At 40.5% G+C, this 6,847-nt stretch overlaps 1 pseudogene across 1 annotated transcript; it reads left to right on the top strand.

Annotated features, from left to right (window-relative positions):
• Positions 1 to 3,099: 3,099 nt before the first annotated feature.
• LOC149126792 (MKI67 FHA domain-interacting nucleolar phosphoprotein pseudogene) lies at positions 3,100 to 4,038 on the top strand (annotated as a pseudogene). Its single transcript, XR_016234255.1, has one exon. The product of XR_016234255.1 is annotated as an MKI67 FHA domain-interacting nucleolar phosphoprotein pseudogene (transcript).
• Positions 4,039 to 6,847: the final 2,809 nt, after the last annotated feature.

The raw sequence follows: 6,847 nt of genomic DNA, 5'->3' as shown, positions 1-6,847 counted from the left end.
TTCCCAGGAGTGGGGTGGCTGGGTCATATGGTAGGTCTATATTCAGATTTCTGAGGTATCTCCAAACTGATTTCCATTGTGGTTTTACCAGTTTACATTCCTACCAACAATGGACTAGGGTACCTGTTTCCCCGCATTTGTTGTTTTTTGATTTCTATATGAAAGCTATTCTAACTGGGGTAAAGTGAAACCTCACTGTGGTTTTGATTTGCATTTCCCTAATGGCTAGTGATCCTGAGCATTTTTTATGTGTCATGGCCATTTGGATTTCTGCTTTTGAAAAATGTCTGTTTAAGTCCTTGGTACAAATTTAACAGGGTTGTTTGTTTTGTTTTTGTGGAGTTTCTTGATCTCTTTATATATTCTGGTTATGAATCCCTTATCAGTTACGTAGTTTGCAAATAATTTCTCCCATTCTGTCAATTGCCTCTTCGTTTTCTGAGTGTTTCTTTTCCAGCTTCATTGCATTGTGGTCTGAGAAGATGCAAGGTATGGTTTCATTTTTTTTTGAATTTGTTACGACTTATCTTATGGCCTAACATGTGGTCAGTTCTAGAGAAGGTTCCATGCACAGGTGAGAAGAATGTGTATTCTGCAACTGTAGGATGAAAAGTTCATAGATATCTGTTAGATCCATTTGGTCTATAATGTTGATTAACTCTGTTGTTTCCTTGCTGGTTTTCTGTCTGGTTGATCTGTCCATTGCTGAAAGTAGGGTATTGAAATTCCCATTACTATTGTATTTGAGTCTATGTCTCTCTTTAGACTCATTAACATTTCTTTTAAATAGCAGGTGCCCTGTAATTAGTTGCATATATCTTTATAATAGTCACTTCTTGTTGAATTGATCCCTTAATCATTTCATAGTGTCCTTCTTTGTCTGTTTTAGTAGTTTTTGTGTTAAAGTCTATTTTGCCTGTTACTAGAATGGCTATACCAGCTGTTTTTTGGTTTCTGTTAACATGGAATATCTTTTTTCCATGCTTTCACTTTCAGTCTGTGTGCATCTTTGTTGGTGAAGTGTGTTTCTTGTAGGCAGTAAATAGATGGGTTTTGTTTTTAAAGCATTCAGCCAGTCTGTGTCTTTTAACTGGAGAGTTAAGGCCATTTACATTCAAGATGACTATTGATAAATAACAACTTTGTCCTGCCATTTTCCCATAAATATTCCTTGAAAACAGGGATATTAACAACATAAAATGTGATATTCATGACAATGATCATAAAATGGGCAAAGGAGCATATATTGTCATTTACATCATGTAATTCAGTGAAGCAATACATATAATTATCTATATACCAAATAATGGGACATTCACAACATTTTTTTTTAGACTGGGAAGATCAAGATATTTATCATCCCCTAACCCTCAAAGGAAACAATGGTACCAGTGGTGGAGAATCTCTAGTATTGTTATGTACCCTCTGTGGAAGAAAATCTGGGTTTGAAGTCTGAGATTGTATTTCTTTTTTTTTTTTTTTTTTTTTTGACAGGCAGAGTGGACAGTGAGAGAGACAGAGAGAAAGGTCTTCCTTTTGCCGTTGGTTCACCCTCCCATGGCCGCCATGGTCGGTGCGCTGCGGCCGGCGCACCGCGGCCGACGCACCGCGCTGATCCAAAGGCAGGAGCCAGGTACTTCTCCTGGTCTCCCATGGGGTGCAGGGCCCAAGTACTTGGGCCACCCTCCACTGTACCCCCTTGCCACAGCAGAGAGCTGGCCTGGAAGAGGGGCAACCAGGACAGAATCCGGCGCCCTGACCGGGACTAGAACCCGGTGTGCCGGCGCTGCACTCAGAGGATTAGCCTATTGAGCCATGGTGCTGGCCTGAGATTGTATTTCTATAGTGGCCATAGCTGCTGGTCTGTGAGGCAAGGTGGAAGGAAATCTTGGATTAAGTCGTCTACATCCTATTTGGCTAGAATTCTCTGAACTGCAGGCCAGATCCAGAAAAAAGGTGACTTCTTACTGGTTAACTGGAGTGATATTCTACATCTCTTTCTCCTTACATATGGAGAGCTGATACCTGTGCAATGACTGAGTCATGGCTTAGAGGCATCAAACATTTCCTGTGTAGTATGGAGGTTGCAATTCAAAATTATCTACTGAGAAGTGATAATTAGGTGCTAAATGTTAACTGGATTACAGTAGGGATTGCTCCTACCAGCCATTTAACACCTCATCAGGGGTTGGACCCTGCATCTTATTTTCTACTTTTTCTTCCCATGCAACTGTCTATTTCTGATCTTTGTTCAACAGTTTGTATTTTATTTTTCTGTCCAATTTTGGGACAGCCACATTTGTTCACTTGCTTGATTGAATCAACATGTGTGGTACACAGAGAGCAAGCTTTGACTCCTCTAAGAAGATTGAGGAGCCAAGAGGCTAAGAGTATCTCTCTAGATTTTTCCAAGAAGGCAAAGAATTATCTGAACACCTCATGGTAACCATATATTGCTACTTCTCTACTTGCAGAATAACCTGTAGAAACTTTACGAGGGTTATTTGGTATATGATGTGTCAAGTATTATACAAAATACCATCCATGTGCCACAAGTGTGGAAATTTGAGGTGTGCGCAGATTGAAGATTGTACTTAGACTGGAATGGATTCAGCCCATATTCTGAGCCACTGTGCTGTGCTGTGGCTACTCATTCACTTCATTCTGGGTGCCTCCTCACACTCATTTGGCACAGTGGATGAAAAGCTCTCATAACTCCCCAGTTACCATGCACAGAACCAGGAATGAGAGCTATATATACTCATCTGCAAGAGGACAGACTCAGAGTGTCCAACAGGAGTGGGAAGTAGTGTTTTCATGAAGCTAGCTGGGAAAACTTCCCAGGAAAATCAAAACATTTCAGTCTATTGATGCCCTGTGTTTTCCCCAAAATGCAAGTTAGGATTAAAGACTCACAAATAAATGGGGTTAAGTTTTACAGACTATACACTAATTTAAAAAAGTTTGGGTGGACATAGAAGTGGAGTTTTGAGGGTGTAAAAACACTGTTTCTTCATTGGTGTTTCAGATCACTTTAAATGATACTGTCAAAAGGCTACATGCTGGAGCGCCGCGTGGGTCAGCCTGCGCACCTCCGGCATGGCAGACTTCTCCAGACCTGCGGCCTCCATTCTGTCTCTCAACCCGGAGAAAGACGCACAGTTTCGGAAGGAGGAGGAGCAATCCGCAAGCACGTCACCCAGAAAAAAAAGCAAGAAACCCTTACTCCTGGAGTAATCTATGTGGGCCACCTACCTCCAACACTTTATGAAACCCAGATTCAAGAGTATTTCTCCCAGTGTGGCACTGTTACAAGATTCCGACTGTCCAGAAGCAAAAGGACTGGAAATAGCAGAGGCTATGCCTTTGTGGAGTTTGAGTCTGAGGCTGTTGCCAAGATAGTTGCTGATACAATGAACAACTACCTTTTTGGTGAAAGGCTCTTGGTGTGTCATTTTATGCCACCTGAAAAAGTACATAAGGAACTTTTTAAAGCATGGAATGTTCCATTTCATCAGCCATCATACCCATCAGTGAAATGGTATAGTCGGAATCGGACACTTCTACAAAAGCTACGGATGGAGGAGCGATTTAAAAAGAAAGAAAAACTACTCAGAAAGAAATTAGCTAAAAAAGGAATTGATTATGATTTTCCCTCATTGATTTTACAGAAAGGGAAAAATGTTGGAAGCATTGATCTTCAGAACTCTACAAATGGCCAGGTGGTAAATGTACCTTCAAAGAAGAAGAAAACTTCTGGCATACCCAAGAAGAAAAAAAAGACTTCAGGTACTGCTAACACTCCTGAGAAGACTGTGGACAGCCAGGGCCCCACACCAGTTTGCACACCATCATATTTGGAGAGACAAAAATCTGAAGCAGCTGAAATGAAAGATGATGAGAAATAGTTTTCAGACAGCCTGTATCTGATGTAAAAGAAGAAACACAAGAGACTCAAACAACTGCACGTTCAGGGAAGAAAAGATGAAGAAAAAGCAATCTATGATTCTGAGTGTATTTTGTATAATATATCTTCTGGAAAATGTAAAAAAAAAAGCTACATGCTTTTGTTTCTATCTCATTACAAAATTTCAAGACATTACTCACAGTGATTACATATTTTTAAATGATGTTTCCTTTTTATTTGTTACGTCACATTAACTGTCTAAACTATTGTTTTATAAATAACAAATTTCCATTCATTTTGGCTTTAAATTATGAGCATTAAAGGGAAAAAGCTCTATAAGATTCAAACCATTTTTATTCCATTGCAGTAGTAAGCCTAACAGTTCTGTAATTTGCCTATTGACATTTATTCCATAAATGAAATGGAATTATTATGCACTTTTCTTTTGAACCCAGTCCGCTGTGAATATACGTGATGGTTATTTCATTGGCTATATATTTTTTATAAAGATTGCGCAGCAGTTGTGTTTTCGAAAATACAAACTTGCCATTGAAGACAGTTTCTACAAAACGATTTGTTATCCTGGGATTTCTCCAAGTGGTTGTCTTACATTTCGTTTCCAGCATGCATTTTCTTAGTGTTAACTATAGATCTGACTTGATCTTGGTACAAACTCACTTAGCATTTTAATCTGGATCTCACTTAATCCTTATCACTCAACTGATATAGACTGCACATTTACAATGCCACTTTAATCATTCTGGAAACATTTGGTCATGAATAAAAGAACACTGTAGCTGTTCCAACTGCAAGCAGGAAGAGACCCTTCTTGCTGAGCTGTTCCAGGGGCTACTACAAATTCATGTTGACCTTGATTCCTCGCTTGTGAGAGAGAAATATCAAGTAGGTTGAATTTTTATTTTAAGCTGTGTTTCTCAAGCTTACCACACATTTTATTAAAATATTATTTATCTGCTGATCTTCCCTAGTCAGCCATGGAAAAAGTGATAGATAGTGACTTTTGGGGTCTTTTAAGGTCATTTTAGTTCTCCCCTTTTCTTTGTCCCTAGAAAATAAGCAATTTGTGCTTGCTAAATATTTGAGAAGCAGAATGACAGAGATGGAAATACATGCAAATTGAATCAAATTCTTTTTTTCTCACACACAAATTAATTTGCTGTTGTGACTTATCACAAAGGAGACCTGCTAGTGGTGTATTTTCTGTGTTTCAGCAGTGAACACTTGGATGGAATTAAATAATAGCCTGTGGGCTACTTTAATCTCCTATGTCTTTGTGTAGAAGTCTTCTTTCCCATTCTAAGCAGCATTATTGCCATGTACTCTGCCTCTTCTCCCCAGCTTCCTGCATGAGTCTTGAAGTGTTGCAAAGGATACTGTGGGACCCAATCTGAGTTTATGACCTGTGTCTGTAAAGATGGGCTAAGTCATGTGAAAAATAACCCTGTAGTTTTACTAGTCTCCATCATCAGGAATTATATCTCACTTACAGAACTTCTGTATTGCAGGTTATATTGGGGTTTGTTTCTCTGGGGGACCTTACTGAGGGAAATTCCATCCCTACTACTGAGACAGGAGAAAGGAAACAAAGCAAATGGAGCCCTGACCTTGAAATCTTTTCCCCAGAAATTGTGTCCTCACTTCCCACTCATTTGTTGTACAAAGCAAGTTTTAGTTCAGAAGGAGAACCCCAAATATTTGGTCTACTACCACACTTCTGGGGTACACAGTTCCTGTGGAGGTGGCAGGGCACAGTCTACTTGACATGACATCTCCTTGCTCTTGTTCCAGGTTCAGCCCAGCGTACATATCTATGGCTGACTACCTCATTGGTGGGGCTTTATGTCAAATGGAAATGTGCAGTCAAAAATTAAGATTTTCAAGGGAGTGACATCAGAGCATTAAACCAAGCATGGGCCTTTCTAAATGTGGGGCCCTGTGCACCTGTACAGGTCACATGCCCATGAAGCAGGTCTTGCATAGATCCCTGGAGTGGAAGCAAAAGGTCCTCTAGGGGAGGTGTCCAAAAATGTTAAATGAAATGTCTGTGTTTTCCCAGAGAGGCCGTGTAGAGCAAAGCAGATTGTCTGCCTGTCTCACAGGAGGGGCTGTCAGAATGAGTAAGACACTGTGAGCATGAGGACTTTTTCTTGGCAAATCCCTACAGGGAGGTGACCTCTAAATTCAAAGCCTAATGATTCTCCCAACAGTGATTTAATGACATTAATTACACTCTTGTAGCTGAACTGTCTCCCTCTTGCAGTTTCCTTAGAGGATGAAGGTTGGGGACACCAGTCCCTGTCCCGACTTTCTCTGGGGGAAGGAAATATGTTACTTGCCAATAAACATTAGGAAGGAATTTCATTTTCCTGTGTATGTTTTGGCAAAGTTAAGTCAGAATAACAGATTTATTCATGAGGTGGGCAAGAGGGCAGTTAACTGCAACTTTTTTCAAGGTGAACTTCAGTCCATGATGTCCTCCATTGAGGAGTGCTGGAGTTTTCTTGGCTTGTGTAGAATTTTTAGGGTTCAGAAAAATGATTTTGATTGTTTTGAAATGTAAGAAGACACATTGACCTTTTAATCTTTTGGATGGAATGCTTTATCTAGTCATTTGCTTTTGTAAAGAACATGAGGGAAAAAGTTTCATTGTCCTTCTGCCTGGTCAGACTGTATTATAGACATGCTTGTTAAGGTCTTGGAGTAGTGTAAAGAAAGAAACAGATCAGTTTGCTCAGAAGTGGGTGTCGCTCCCCGTCTTCGTGGAGGAACGACACAGGACCCTGCGCTGTTCTTTTGTCTGCTAGGCCCTCCCCGGGTTTGCTGCTGGTTCTTCCCGGGTTGGCTACCGACCCTTCCACCTCCGTGGAAGGGCGGTTCCCCCTGCCACTTTCCCCACTTCCGCGGGGGAGCGGCACACCA

Source organism: Oryctolagus cuniculus, chromosome 5, assembly GCF_051225735.1.
Source record: "Oryctolagus cuniculus isolate XC-2025 breed Fujian yellow rabbit chromosome 5, ASM5122573v1, whole genome shotgun sequence".
Lineage (NCBI taxonomy): Eukaryota > Metazoa > Chordata > Mammalia > Lagomorpha > Leporidae > Oryctolagus > Oryctolagus cuniculus.
Note: the sequence above shows the minus strand (reverse complement) of the source record. Positions and strands in the feature narration are given on the sequence as shown.